Here is a 16,225-nt window from a genome sequence, read left to right as displayed (position 1 = left end):
ACGTGCGTGCCTTACAGCTTTGCCATTCTTCTTGACGTTGTAAAACTGTCTTGTAAAAAGCAAAATTAAAGGCTTGAGTGCTGGCCACAAAGCCCTTGCTGTGGACGTGTTTTCTGTTGTATGCAACTCCGAGACAGAGAGAGGTTTGAAGAAAGGGGGGCTGGGGGGGGCAGAGCTATTGGCATTAAACTTCTTTATAAATCTCTTGAAGGTATTTTATCACTTCCCGACATTCATCTATAAAAGCCACTCAGCTGCGTTTACAAATTATAAAATTAGTTTTTATGTGCAGGGTCCAGCTAATGGCACAACTAAATCTAGGGAGCAGGAAGATTAGAGGCTTCTCCCTTCTTCACAAGGGAATTTATTTTGCAGCATCCCTGGGTGGGGAGCAGCATCCATCCAGGGGCAGAACACTTCCTCTCCTGAGCCCGAGCTTTCTGAATCTCAGAACTTCACTCTCCCTGCTCTTATAGAATGGTACCTGCCTGACACTGTGCTGTCAGCAGAAGGCACTGGCTGTGGTAGGCAGCCAACCATGTCTAGCACCACAGAGGTGGCCCTTTGCTGTGTTCTCGGGACATGGGATACCCGGCAGGTGCACTTGGTACCCCGCCATGCTGTTCAGAGAAACGCTGGGCAGCATCTAGCCACTTCCCAGTGCTCTCCCACTCCTTGGCCACAACCCAAGGTCCTACCTAATACATTGCTCTAGAAGAGTGCTAAAAGGCCCATTACAGAGACATGACCAGCATAAATATTAATCCAGCACAGCGCAACTGCCAGGAAGGGAGGGGGGAATGGATGCCCCTCCTGTGCATGGCCAGAGGTGTTCCTTCTCCAAACCTGGTGCCATTGCAGCCTGCCCAGGGTGCAAAGGGAGGTTGGGCATTGCTCACCTGACCCTGGGGATGCTGTGTGCTTCCCTGCAGCAGAGTGAGGTCACCTCCCAAAGCATGTGGCTGTTGGCTGATCTGACACTGCTGGGGAGCAGTGTAGAAGGGCAGGAGGGAAACGAGCACAGCGGTTCCCCCAATTAAGGCTGGAGAAAGAAACAAAAGCTAATCAGCCTTCAGCACAGGGAACATAAAGGGAGCAAGCTTCTCTAAGGCACATTCTAAGCTTTACATCTCTGCTCCCTTTAAAAAAAAAAAAAGAAAAAAAAAGAAAAGAAATTATTTCACTCTGTAGTATATTAATCAGCACAAGTCAGCCTTGGCAAGAGTTACCCATGCGGCCATGCAGGCACTGGGAGGATGCTGTGCTAGAGCAGGATTATTTACTTGTATAACCTTTATAGAAGCAGGAGAGAAGCCACATTAGAAGAACTTCACACACACCAGAGCAGCAGCCACCTGCTGCATTGATGCATACTCCAGAAGGGCTCCAGTTGTCACTGCAACAGCATCACAGAACAGCACTGTTGCCACACAGGGGTATGGAGGGGGGCTCTGGGGCAGCCCAGACTGTCAGAGAGCCACAGAATGTGAACAAAAAGATCCAAATAGTGCAAGATCAAACGGGGTCGGTACCTAACCTTTCAAAGGCATCCAGTCAGAAAAGCTCTCTATAAGCAATAGGTCTTTTTGGAATGTTAAATATAATACTAAAAGCATCGTCTGTGTGAAAACAACACGCATATGAGTTTGTTTATGTCATAACTTTAATCTCTCCCTATAACAGGTCTTTAAAGCTTATTTCAGGCTAGAGAAATAATACAGAGTAATGAATCAAGGCCTTAAGAACCTTGATAAGCAGCAGGGAACCATCATGGAGAACATTCTCCTGATTTAATTAAAGTCTTAAAGAGACTTCCAGAAACAAAAACCCATTCACTCATCACAGTGATAAGGAAAGAATGAGGAGGGAGACTGCACATCAGAAAAGGAGATACAACATGAGCACAGACATAGCCCACCAGAAGTATTTACAGGAGCACCAGCATGTGCACATTCAGACTACCGAGTCTCTTTTGCTTTCAGGTTTCACGTATCACAGTATTGTATATCTACTCCCCAGGAAAGCCTGAAATTAAGCATCCCAGCATTATCTGGAGCAGCACAGGGTGACCTGAGGAACAAGCTCTCCTTGCTGGGAGCAGCCCTTGAATCTCTCTTGCAGAGGAGCACTGCGGCCCCAGGGGAACCCGCTGCAAGGCCTCAGGGACAGGAGCTCCGTTTCCTCATTAAATAGTTCTGACTCATGAACACATCAGAAAACTTGCGTTGTGGCCTTTGACAGTTTACCTCCATTAAGGCAAAGTTTGTCGAAGAAATCATTTTCTGCAAATCATTCACGCAGCATTAGTCATGGCTGTCCCTTCCACCAAGCTTGCAGAGACAGCTCCAATAATTTTTATTATTTTCATTGCCTTCCCTTGCACCCTCATCTATCTCAACCGAGCGAACCTGCAACTTTATCTCATCTTCTGCAAGACAGAGCAGCTCATCCTGACCAAGAGGAATGGTTTCAGACATTATTCTCATCTCTTTTCTCTGCAGAAAACCTAAATGCCACTGCTAGCCCAGCCTGGGACAGCTCTTGGCCTTCAGAGAGGTCCGTCCAACATGGAATAATGGGCACAAGGAAGGGGTTGGAAGGTCAAACCTTACTGATTATATTTAACTCTGTTGCTTTTATTCACGTATCTACAGTCAGCCTCTTTCCTTCGGCTGTGTTCAAACCAGCCAAACTTCCTATGGGCATCTCCTGCCTACGCACTACTTCCAGCCACACACAGAGGAGAGCACTGAGAAAAGGTGCATATCACAGAATGGACTTCAAAGATCATTGAGTTCCAACCTCCTGCTGCGGACAGGCTTGCCAACAACTAGATCAAGCAGCAGGGCTGTATACAGGTTGGACTTGAATGCTTCCAGGGATGGACTATAAGGGTTATGATAAAGATGCTCCTAAAAGCAACATTAGGGACACTTACCTCTGCACAGTTCTGGGCCCCTGGACACACACCTTCTTGGGTTACATCTTAGGACAGAAACCAGTTTTAAGGAACTTCTCTATGCAAGAGAGAACCATCCTGGACATCTGTTTTTTATTTACGTTTAATTTTTTTTCCAAAACTCAGCACAATTTTAGAAGCTCTGCACATTTGTATCTGGCTGCTGAGCAGAGAAAAGCTGTTTCTGAGCCATCTCCACTGCATATTTTCTTCTGACATAAACATGAATTAAGGTTACGGCCAAGTGTGATCTTTCCAGCAAAAAGCGTAGATTCCATCAATGCGACCCATTAAAGCAATCTTAAATACCCGCTGATGGTTCATTATTGCAAGTTACTTTCCTTCCTGATGGAGAAATTATTCAATATATTGGAGGGAAAAAAAAAAAGGTCTCCAGGAAGGTAGCGCCTATGCATCACATCAGTAAGATGGGACAACGCAAGGGACAGGCTGGACAGGTTGCCAGAGGAGCATCCATTTACTCAAGCCTGCTGGAAGAATTAAAATACCCTTCCTGAAGGGCATGTTGGCTGAAGGGAAAACCTTAATTAGCAAAAGTCGGAAGGAGCAAGGGCATCCTTATCCCATGCAGCAGCAGATCATGCTGTGTGAAATATGAGAGCACACAGATTAAACATTACATCTGCCTGAGGATGCTCAGGAGCCCAAGAAAGCCAAGGGCTCACAGCTGCAGTGCTTCCCCCATCTCCTCTTGGGTGTCCACGCTGTAGCCTTCATTGCGTCTTATCTGAGAGCTTATGGGATCACCCACAGCAGTTTTATGCAGTGATGCAAGTTTTTCATCTCACACTTATATGATCCAATTAAAAAAAAAAAAAAAAAAAAAAAGCTTTCTGGAGCAAAAGGAGTTTGTACTATACAAAGAAAAGCTGATTAAATACCAGAGCAATGGAAGAGAGCAAGTACATAAACCAGCTCTATCTCCTGCACACAGTACCATGTTGAAGATGTATCCAAGAGGCGAGGGGAGGCAGCTGGGCCTGAGAGCCACTGGTCACCACCCTGCACACAGTCCCAAAGGCTGATTCAGAGCTGGAGAATGGTGTTGGGTCCTATGAGGAGCTCCTGAGGGTACCCCTGATGCTCGGTATAGTAGAGCCCCAGGGAATCATGTCACAGGTCCTTGAGAGTTGGCTGGGCAGCTTGTTCTGCAAGGTGGGACAGTGCACACCTTCCATCCTGGAAACACACCACACTGACAAAGCATGAAATATTAAAAGGCAAGGGAAGAAGTATTCCCTTTGATTTGCAAAGGCTGGGAGAGGGTCATTGGCCGTGTGGAGGAGGTCAGGCAGAGCTTGCAGCATCAGATGGAGGAGTTTGTGCCAAAGCCCCATGAGCTCCTGCTTGCAGGCTCTGCAGGGCACCCATCCCAAGGCTGTGCAATGGAAGGGCCCTTGGGATGCAACAGTGATGCCCCCCTTGAACAGGCTGTACAGTGAGCCCAAGGCAGGCTCAGGCTCCATGATGGTCAGCAGCCCTGCACATCACACTCCCATTCCCATCCATAACCCACAAGGCAATGGGAAAACCCACCTTTTTCCTCACCAAAAGCTTCTATTTGAGTCAGCTTCTTTATAACTTCCCTCCAATTTTGTGTGTTCTTCATGCATCTCATTAATTAATGATTCAGATCATTAACAATTTTGGAGCAGATATTTTCTTCCCATCTATAAAGCGGCCGTGCCAATTTTTAGTCCGAATTTTAAACAACACATATATTTAAGCTTTCTGCCCAGAAAACAGCTTGGAGACCAAAGATTGCGCTGTCTCTTCACAAGGTAATTATTCAGAGCGCTATCAGCAAATCTGAATGCACCTTCATCTGCGAGAAGGCTTTCTCTCTGCATTTCCACACAGTCCACCCACCTAGAGATGCAGCAGGACTACAATCGATACATGTTAATTAAGCCATAGCCCATTCCAATTAAAATTATAGGATCTGAAGGACGGACATTTATTTTTGTCAGTAAATTAATTTAAGCGTCCATTAATTTTAAGTTTAAATTTCTAAATTATATATCACTTTAATGATAAATAATTCGTCTCATTACGGAGAAAACATATGGAACAGAAAGATAAAATGGAAGAGAGTTGGGCGCAATAAGCGTTCTCCAGCATTTCCTTCTTCCTTAGCCCCTTCTCTGTCAGCAAAATGGTCTCTTTGGAAAATTTGGCTGGCAAGCACGGCATTGAAATAAGAACAGAGATTCTTTGAGCATCTCACCTCCTTCTCTGCTGGGAACAGGAAAGCTTAGCTGCGAAATCTCGGCTTTTTAGAATAGCTGGAACTTCGTGCACGCTACCAAAATAAACACTTTTTCTGCAGAAATAAAAATATTACTGTGTTAACAGCCTTTTTTTTTTTTCCCCTTTGTTGTTATTATTATTTATACAGAGCAAGGCAGGTTGTTCGGCAGCTTCACTGTTCCCGTGCGCATCCCAGGCAGAGTGCACTGAGTTTGGAAAAGGAGGGTCACGTGGTGCCCTGTGTTAAGTATGGCAGTTGGTTAAATGCAGAGCAAAGCACCGTCAGGACCTTCTTTTCTCAAAAGATAACCCAAGTTGGACCAAGCGTAGGTTTTCACCTATTGCAACTTCATAGAATCACTGAGGTTGAAAAGACCACTAAGATCTAGTCCAACCATCAACCCACCCTCCAACAGGGGCATCCCCTTTGGATGCTCACCCATCAGCACCACTCGCAGACCCGCAGAATCAAGAAAGCACTTCGTGCCTGAGCGCCATCCCAAGGCCCTCTCCTCCTGCACGAAGCAGAACATGCTGTGCCTGGCACCCTAAGACATCTGTCCCTGGGGAGCTCAAGGCCTGCCATGCAATTAGAGCACTGCACAGTTAGGGCATCAAACCAGATACAAAATTCTGGGAGATGAGGAGTGTCACCCTCCTGCAACACCAAAATCAACCACGTCACCCTCTCAGGATCCACACCCTTCCCATCCCTGCAGGGCAGCTCTGCTGGAGCGGAAGGGGTTCCCCATGCCAGCAGCAGCTCTGTATTTGATGCTCCCAGGGGTGGTTGCAGAAGGCAACAGGAGGTAACACAGCGCTCTGAGCAGGTGGAGAGGCAGAGCAGCAGCTTGCAACACTTCTTCCACAGGAACGTGCAGCACCTACATAACAGAAAAGGCTCAGTCCAAAGGGGGATGGGGCAGCAAAAGAGAACTATGCAAAGCAGGACCAGCAATCTTCTGTTTCCTTAACTACTGCAGATGTCTGAGCATTTACAGAAAGCCTTCCCCCCAAATATCCATCAGCTCTTCTATCCAGTGGTGCTGCTGAGCACCCATATTTATGGCATCGGCGCATGTTGCTATAGAGATAATTAATTAACACAACATAATAAATTCAGCAATTTTATTACTTTGCAGGTTAGCATAGGATTGGAAGTAGATTGGGGTGGGTAAAAAAACTCGCTTATAAAAAGCAATATCTTTAATGATCCTCCAAGCACTGAGCGAGACAGTTGGGCCTGGAAATCATTCCTACGGTGCACAAAATGTGCCGCATTTGGTGTAATCACAGCCATTAGGAGCCCAGAGGAAAATTAGAAAAATAGCAATAAAGATGAACCAAGTCTCAGCCAAACAACTGCAGGTAAGAGGGTTGGGGGGGGAGTTTCCTGAGCAAGCCATGAGGTCAGACCACAAACCTTCACCTCTCACATGCAGATGCCAGCATGATACCCACAGCTGGAAGGACAGCAGCAGAAAAATGATTCCCAGTGACGGACATGGCTCCAGCCAGGAACTGGGCCAAACAAGAACAAGAAGGATGCTGTTGAGCACACAAGTCAGTGCCACGCTTGCAATTTGATCTCATTCCACTCTTTCTGTTAATTGAGAAAAATGAAATCAATCCCCCTTCCAAGCAGGGCCCTCGTTTTATTACTCGTCCTGTGCTAATTAGAATCTTTTTATATTCTTTTTGGTTCTGGGTCTGTGCCTTCTGAGGTTAGAAAAGAGACCAGCACAGCTGAAACTGGGTCGCTTAACCCTCAGGACACGACCATTTGTTGCTCTGCATGCAGTGAAGCCAAGGGGAAAACGCTCCAAGAGAGAGCCACATGCAGAACAGATGAGCAAAAGACTGTCTGGGGACAAAGGTGACACCGCGCGGCACTGCTTGTCTTCTATAACCGTGACAGCTTTGTCACACTGTCAGGTGCTGATGACATCTGCACTGCTCAAAGCAGTGCCCAGTGAAAAGCAGCCCAACTATACAGACAAAACCAGGGGCGTTGCACAGAAAAATCAGAGGGCCGGAATGCTGCCACCCAGTTCCTAAGCTGTCCCCGCAGTACGTTATTGCGATAAAAGCACATCAAAATGTGCAGCTTTCATCCTGCATTCACGTAAACACACATGAGGAAGACTAGAACAAAAAAAACCCAAGACTCAAATGCCTTGAGATCTGTTTGGAGACTTAAGCGTCAACTCCCAATTCTTTAGAGGCTCAGCTACTTTCAATAGGGTAAATTGCGTGGTGTCATTAGCATCGCGAGCTCATTGCACACCATCTGCAGACAGAGAGAGTTTTGCTATTCCCCAGTCAGAGCTGCTTGCTGGCAGGCTGCTGCTGCTACCTGTTGCTGCACTTCTCCACGTCTGTCTGCAGCATGCTCCCTGAGGACATGGGTCTGCTGTTAGGGTCAATTTAGCAGCAGAAAGAGAGGGGCTATGAGACAATCTGAACAGCAACACCCAAGCCACCCAAAGATTTGTTTGATCCACGCACACACGCCAAAAAGAAAAAAAAACACCCTAAAACTACTCTGCCATCAACCAGCTGCTGCTACATGGGTTTGTAACAGTGATAAAGAGAGAAAGAGAAGACATCTTCTCCAAACCCAGACAACCCAACCCAGATCGCAGAGACAAGAAATCATCTATGGTGAGAGCAACAATGGGCAATTTAGCTTGATTATATCCTTGCAGATCTTCCTATTTATAACAGTTTGTGTTATTTTGAATGCAAACTGTGGTGTTGGTTTTATTTTTCCTGTGCATCCACTCTCGCAACCAAAAGTTGTCATTAGCTCCTGATTAAAAGAGGCTTTAAATAAAGAGAGGAAACAAGTCCAAACAAAGAGTGCTGCTGCATCCCTGTCCTGCTGCATCAGCCTGCCTGCTGCAAATGTCAGCTTTATTTACTGTTTGGAGTCCACTAAGCTCTTCTCATGTAGAAGAGGTGAAATTGGGAATATTGGGCCAGACGGGAGAAAAGAAAAACAGAGAAGAAAAGAGGAGGTAAACAGAAAAGCAGCCCTGGGCCTGCATGGATGCTGGTCCTGGTCCTTCACACCAACGTGCATGTGAGTTTGCACACAGATGCGGCAAGCAAATTAAGTAAGCTTCACTAGTGAGAGCCTGACCTTTTCCATCTTCCCCCCAGCAGAAATCAAGATCCGGAAGAGACCAAAAAGAGGGTTGGAAATAGCAAAGATAATAAAGTCAGTCACTGGAAGCACACGAGACCGAAGGAAAGAGACAGGCAGGTGAAAGGAAGACTTCAGGAAAACCTGAAATATTGCAAGTCATCCTCTGTTACCAAAATCTGGAGGCACAATCCATCCCAGTGAAATACAGGCAGGAGGATGTGCCCAGGTGAGACCAGGAGCCCTGTTTTGATGCTGAGAGGAGTCTGCTCTGTTTTCTCCATCAATCTGCTCCTTTTGGCACACATCTGCTGTGCGCTTTTTGGCAGAACAGAACTCCCCTCTAGCAAGGTACAGCCAGACACCAAATGAGATTACTGGGAATTTTCCTCCCTCAGTATCACCCATCCCCATCACTCCAAGCTGCAGGTCCCTCACCCCAGTGATGTCGAGCCACAGCCTTCAGGGTACACTAGTGAAGCCAAGCTGGACGACCATGAGCACAGGTCATTTAGCCCTTGCTTCATCAGCCAGAATGAGCACCAACAGAATTGATAGGATGGGAGCACAGGACTCACCACTTCTGCATCCTCCATGAGCAGGCAAAGGTGCTGCCTTCAGAGGAACTCACCAAACCCAGCCACCTGGGTGCCATTCCGCACCACCCTCAGTGGTCTTTCCATCCCAAACATCTTTCCTGCAGCCTGGAAGCTCAGGGGTAGGAAGGGCAGCCAAAGGCAGCCCCGCTTTCACCTGATCCTCCCACATTCAGCTCCTTACGGCAGAGCAGGGAGCTGAAAAAGTTAACTACAATAATTGGAAAGCAATGCCATTCAATTCCACATATAAATGCAACAATTAACTCTACCACGGTTTCCTTTGCTGTAATCGCTTGTGTTTCCATGCCACCAAGGCCAAGAAAACACTTTCTCCCTCTGCACCACGCATCCTTGTCTTCCCCTCCCGCGCACGCTCTGGCTGGCATCACATTTGCAGAGCAGAAAGAGCTTTTCCTGCAGAAAACTGCTACCACACAGACGCTTTTTACGGCTCTGGCTGCCCCTTGCTCAGAGTATGCCCCAGCACTCCGGTGCTCGATTAGAAGAGGGGAAGCCAAGCTGTTTCCCCTGTCAGATCCTACATTTAGAGTTGGTAACACAAAACTACAAAACCAGAGAAAGAAAGAATGTAAAGCAAAGCAAAGGGGGTGGGGCACAACCAGAACCAGATGTTCGCAGGCAGCTGGCAACCCTGCTTCTCCCAAGATGCTGATGAGCACAAACTGCAGCTTGACAGACAGACCCCCATTGGCCGCCCTCTTCCTGCTAGCAAAATTCAGCTCGGCTCTGCTGGATTTAATCATCTTCTCCCTTTAAATAACAAAAAGTAGAGGGAGGAGAGGAAACGGATTTATTCATGTCACTAACTGTCAGAAAAAATGTTTACTGCATTAAAATAACCTGAGCTCCTGAATAGTGGGGAAAAAAAAGACAGGGAACACTCATGGGAGAGGGAGCTGGGAGGGCATCTGTTCTGCACGCACAAGGGATGGAGCTGACCAGGTAGACATCAGGATGGGTCTCCCAGCAGATATCCAGGAGAAAATGGAGCGAAAACAACACAGCAGGGAAGGATTGGCATGGTTGTTTGAGCTGAGCTGTTTTTGGGCACAGCTGAGAACATACTTTTGTCAAGCAGAGCCTTGTGGGATCCATGCCAAGCCCTAGCGCTAGCTCAACAGTTTGCACAGCAGGTCCTCGGCAGCTGCCTGCAGAGGTGCTGCTCCTGCAGAGAGGCTGGGGATGTGGGAGGCCCTGGAAGCAACCACAGAAATGCAATGCATCAGGAAAAACAAAGACTCCAGAGTATTGCTGGAATACATCTCCGGCTTCATCACTCATCGCAACGGGGCATCCAAAGGGCCCGCAGTACAAATATTTAAGCAAATTGGCAAAAGTCCATCAAGGGCTACTAAACAAGAAGTTACAGATTAACTTCCAGTTCAGGAAGCCCTGAAGCTGCAAAATGTCCCAGACTGGAAGGGAGTGAGAGAGGGGCACCTCTCATGCTGGTGCCTCCACAGCTGGAATCCTGTACAGACCTACTTTGTCAGTGTTTCGAGCACATCCCCAACCCCGTGCAGCAACACCTCCCTTTCTTTCCCTCCCTCCCCATGCTTAGCTGCTATTTTTCATCCTGGGAGACACTCTGCTGGTGGGATCTAACAGCACAGCCAAGGCACAGCAGGAGCCAAAACAGCGGCTGGCATCTCGTTTGAGGTTTGGAGGTAACAGCCACCTGCAGACAACAGCCAGCAGGAGAATGAGCCACCAGGAAAGCAGCCAGCCCTGATTTCTTGGCTGTCCTTGTGTACCCCTGGGCTGCCCAGCACCTGGGAAAGCCAGGAAGCCCAGATACATCACTACAAAGCCAAAGTGAGGACAATTATCATTGACATAGATGAATCCAGTCACAGTTTTCCTGCTACAGGTTGCACATTCCATTGCGATCCTTAGGGGACAAGGCGTAGAACAAGATTTGTCCCCAGCAGAATTAAACCAGTACACCTTATACAAAATAAGTAATAATAACAACTGGTCTCACGTATCAAAGGATAGCATCACGCTATCCTTTGATATTCCAGTTTTGTGATCCAGAGGTGGTCGAAGCACCACAGCTTAGCAAGAGGTGAAGGGTAGGCTGGCTGCAAGGACATTGGGCATGCAGAATGCTCTGCCCCAGCAGCTGCAGGCACAGAAAGCAACAGGAACCACGGGGAAGCAATTATTCTGCAATAAGCAATGCCTCCTATCTTACTGCAGCAGCAGGATGTCATTACAGCTCCACCTGCAGGAATTTCTGCCGGAGAAAAAGCCTTGAAGGCTGGAAGGGGAAGGAGATGCTCCAGGGAGGTGAGGGAAATGAACAGGATGAGATTGGTGGGGAGAAAAGCAATGAAAGAGGTGAGCCTTAGGACTGCATAAAAATGGTGTCATATAGCTTGGAGAGGCAAATGGCTTGGCCTCCTCCACACAGTCTCACAGGCAAGCAGTACATGCATCTTCCCAAGAGTGCCTTCTAGCAAGTTGCATGAATTCTCTGCTCCAGCTTCTCCGCACGGTTCAGCAGGTGAGGCTTCTAGAAGGAACATTTGCTGAAACTGAGTTTTGCAGGAACATTAGGAAACATTTGCAAAATGAAATCTGAATTGACAGGTGGGGACACTCATGACTCAAATTCCTCCTCTAAATCAGGGACCAGGCAATCGGTATGGTCCTGCAACATTAAGCACCACCTCACAGGTTTGAATATGAGATATTTAAGAGCATTTTGGAAACTACAAATGAAAAGCACTGTCCAGCAAATAATTAAACAGGAAAAAACAGGTCATCTCTGAAGCAGTTCACCTAGAGGGAGTGGGAAAATATGTCACAAATTGAGAGTTGGTTTATGTTCACACCGACAGTGGTCTGGAAGAACAAACTCCCAGCAGAAAGGGCTCACCTGGCTCTCCCAGCCCACCTGCAGACACCTGCCCTTACTTCCCAAAGGAGGAGAGACCAGATTGGAGTTCATTGCAGCTCCTGCAGGCAGTACAGAATACAGAGCAGCACATTTCCATGGCACAGCCGCACCTCCAGAGCTCCTCAGAGGCACTAGGTAAGCATTTGGCTTTGACCTAGAGACAAAAGCCAAAGCATGCAGCCCATGGTGAAGGCAGGGTGAGGGAGGTAGCCCTCAAGCAAACTGGCACCATCTGGGTATCGACTTCAGGCTAAATGAAGTAGCAACGCACCCAGGGTCAAAAGTAACCCATCATTTTAAATGAGGAACACTCAAGGGACACGAAGGAGAAAAGAAATTAAAAGACCTTCAGTGCTTTCCCACCAAGAGTAGAAATCCTCAAAAAAAAAAAAAAAAAAAAAAAAAGGAAAAAAAACCTAAAAACCTTCCAATCTGCACCATCACAAAATGTAGACTGAAATACTATTCGCAAAGAAATATATCAGCTTGCAGGAGAAATCCCTGCGGATAAAAGACAGCAGAACATGACCTGGGAAGGATGGCAGCTGGGAGCGAGTGCATGGCATGGAGAGAGGCAGCAAGCGAGCTGCAAACCAGGAATGAGGACAGCAGCGACCTTCAGCTGAGAATGCAATTGTAATAGATCTATAAAGATGCCAATTTCCTACTTATAAAGGGGATAAGTACCTGTGCAGCTATCCAGGAAGCCACGCATAACAATTCTGCACCAAGCTCCTGAGAAAATTCCATGCCAGCCACCTCTCTGCTCCACCCCAGCACCAGCACATTGCAAACCTGCACCAAGCACCTCCTTTCCTCCTCCTTGTAGTTAGCAGAAGGCCCCAAAGCAGTGTATTTTGTGGGAATTATCAGCGTTTGCTGAGAATGGCTTTCCCTATGCAGACAGCAATTACAGAAGAAAGAAAGAAAAATCCCATGCGGCTTATTCAAAGGCTGGAAATGTCTCCCAGCCCTGATTGTTACTGAGTGATTTGCTTGCATCTCTCTTCAAACAGAGAGGCAGCATGGGAAGAACTAGAGATCTAACGTGGCAGCCAAGCTGACCAAGAGAAATGTGTGTTAGAAAAGCAAAAAAGACCCAGGGCCAGAGTAGTGATGCTAAGCAAACCACTGGCATCCTGCCTTTGCAGGGTTCTCAGAGAGGAACCAGCATCCTCATCACAAGGGTTGAAGGAAGGGACTCCTGCATGCCACCACCATGACAGCCTAAGCAATCCATTTACCACCGCCTCCGACTGTAACTTTAACAAGGCACAAGTTTTACAGCCAACGTTTCGAAGCACTGCAATGCTTTTTTATGGTGCACCGAGAATTTGCAGGAGAATGAGTCTCACCTAAGTTTACTTCTTCCATCAGGGGCCTAAATAGGTTTCTCACATAAAATTACCCATCAGACGGCGCCTATAAAAAGATGCAGCCGTAAACGTCCCAGTCTCTACCCCACAGCTGAAAGGTAGGAGCAAAAGATTCCTGCAGCGAAGTGGCAAACTGCAATGGATTTTATACCCATCCCAAAGCTCTCCCTTCACTGCACGTGCTCCAGCCAAACACCAGGCCAGGGCTGCGCTGTTAGGGCAGTATGGTTGCCTAGCACCTAAACTCATTTTTTCCTCACCTTTGTCTTTTCTATATTCAAAGAGGAATTAAAGACTGCACCTTAGTGCCCAGGTCACCCCCTGAACTCTTCTGACACACTGGCTGTCCCCTGCAGCATGGTTGCCGGTATAAGAAAAACAGAATCAGACTTCTGAAAAGGCTCCCGTTCAGGGAAATCTATTATCATTAATGGCAAACCTCCCAGAATCTGTTCTTCATTTCTTTTTCATTTTAAAATGTCAATGCATGTTGTCAGAACGCAATTGTTTTCCTTAATCGTCTGCAGCAGCGATGTAGAAAGCACTTCTCTTCGCGGTGTGGAAAAGTCACTTGCTTTATTCATCTAACACTCCATTTCGAGAGGGTGCTTTTGCATTTGAAGGGTTGGCATTGCCCTCAAGAATGGACGCTCCTACACGAGCCTGCCACAGGAGCTCATGGAGTGGTGGAGCCCCCTCCACTGGGAAATTCACGTCTCTTAGCCTTTCCTTTGGTGCATCCCCAGCACAAGCATAAGGGCACACATTAGCAGACGTCAGAGAATCTGGAAGAGAAAGCCGTCTAGAAAACCGGGTATCCTTTTCTTTCCAGCTCAGAAACTAGAAAAAGGATTTGGGCATTGTTGTCATCTTGATTTTCGTCAAAGCCAGCAAGGCGAACAGCGGAGCTTCTTCCACTGCATTATCACTCCTTGAGAGCCGCTCCTTGGTGCAACAGCTACATACAATCTTTTCAGTTTGGTAATTGTTGTTTTTTTCCCCCCCGCAATCACAAAGAGAAGCTGCTGAAAGGTTTGGGCAATAGGCTTCTTAAAGAGCTGTTGACAACTCTCAGGAAACTTTTACATTTCGAATGCATTCTGCCCACATTTCCTATATTTTCTGTGGTTCTGAAGTTCCTCAATTTAGCACACAAAGCTATTTGCATGAAAATAGCATTTTGAGAGTTTCTCACGGAAGACTCACAATGCCTTTCTTTTAAAAAACACCACATAATTGTAGAATTATGTGTTGAACATCTCAGGTAGCTGGGGTAAGAGGAGAATGAAGCACAAAACTGATTGCAAACATTTTTCTTTCATTTTAGATCCCATCAAGTTCTCATTCTCCAGCTGCCACTCACAATGGTACTCCTGGATACATTAATCTAGTGCCATTATCATTCTCTGAAGGCAAGGAGAACTTTTATTAAAGCAAAGACAAATGAATTTAATGGTTTGACTGTCTCTGTTTCTAAAAATACATGTAGACTTCCTCTTGACCTGCAGGTAGAAAACTCTACACTGATATATTCTTGGACTGTATCCACCCCTAAAGAAAGATAAAGCATCCCATTTGGTAAACATCCCTTCCCCAAAGTCCCAGAGAAAGGCCTAGAACATGCCGTGCATCTGATTGAGCAACAGAGCATTCGCTGAGAGATGAGATGATCTTCCAAAAGAGACAGTCCTTCACAAACTCACCAGACTATGAATTGTACCGAGGCTGTGATTTGCAGTCAAGAAGTGGTATGCAAGCAAGGAGATCATCTTTTGGGCAGCCAGAAACCATATCATTTACAGAACCATAGAATCACTTGAGTTAGAAGGGACCTTCAAAGGTCATTCCCTGCAATGAATGGGGACGCCCACAGCTACATCAGGAGCTCAGAGCCCTGTTCAGCGTCACCTAGGGTGTCTGCAAGTATGGGGCACAACCACCCCCCTAGGCAGCCTGTGCCAGTGCCTCACCGCCCTTTTTGTGAAACATTTCTTCCTTATATCCAGTCTAAATCTACCTTAGGATTTTGTACAACATCTCAAATTGTACCTGGCAGTAAACAGGCAATTGTTAGCATTTCAACATGCTCCACACAAAGGGGAAGAAAAAAAAAGAAAGAAAGAAAAAAAGATGCATTCATCATATTGTACCCTTGCTTGCATTTGCCAGTATTTTGGAGTGCACTGGAGGTGCTGCCTCAAGGAAAGGCTTATTCCTACTGACAGACCCCAGGACAAGCAAGGCTCTGAGCAAGCCCATGGCAGCTCCTCAGGGATATCACAGTAGTTATCAGAGCAAGGAGGAGACATAGCATAATGTACCCTATCCTAGCTTCAGCCTATCTACCTTTTATTACCCTTGATGATGTTACCTCAGTTGCCCACAGCTCACAAAACTGACACACAATACCACAAGGACACCACCAACAAGAAAGGACCCACTGTACACGTGGGCTACATTTTGAAAATCTCCAGAGACCCCCTGCAGTCTATTTGACATCCCAGCTTCATGCAGTGACCTGCTCAGGGCAGGAGCCTCAAGCTCTTGCTTACCTGGATCTGGGCCTTAGAACCACTCACACACAGAGACCAGAGACTGCTCCAGCAAGGGCTGTATCGATTTTGGATGCGGCTGTGACAGCATTTTGCTTGCTGGTGTCTGGAATCGAGCTCCACATTTCTGCTTCAAAGTCAAGGAGATATTTCTCACGTAGAAGTCTTCAACTCCAACGGGAAAAATCACTGCAGAAAGCCTTAATGAACTACTTACCCACCTGACCTAGACACCTCCCAACACTAACAGCATGCTTCAGATACCCCAGGCACAAGGGAATGTGACCTGTCACAGGCTTGATTTGAAAAGATCCCAGCAAGGGAGAGCTGTCAATTAAGAGAATCAATATCCTCTCTTCCATAACGCAACCAGTGCCCTCAAGATCAATAGAAA

At 46.8% G+C, this 16,225-nt stretch overlaps 1 long non-coding RNA gene across 1 annotated transcript in view; it reads right to left on the bottom strand.

Annotated features, from left to right (window-relative positions):
* Positions 1 to 281: 281 nt before the first annotated feature.
* LOC124418060 overlaps positions 282 to 16,225 on the bottom strand; it is a 28,849-nt gene continuing 12,905 nt past the window's right edge. The window contains exons 2-3 of the long non-coding RNA XR_006939605.1: positions 5,208 to 5,303; positions 282 to 4,159 (exon numbers count right to left, since the gene is read on the bottom strand). This is a non-coding gene — a long non-coding RNA (uncharacterized LOC124418060). The remainder of the gene's footprint in view (positions 4,160 to 5,207; positions 5,304 to 16,225) is intronic.

The sequence above is a fragment of the Gallus gallus genome, chromosome 6, assembly GCF_016699485.2.
Source record: "Gallus gallus isolate bGalGal1 chromosome 6, bGalGal1.mat.broiler.GRCg7b, whole genome shotgun sequence".
NCBI classification, from domain to species: Eukaryota; Metazoa; Chordata; class Aves; order Galliformes; family Phasianidae; genus Gallus; species Gallus gallus.
This window is presented reverse-complemented; position numbering and strand designations above follow the sequence as displayed.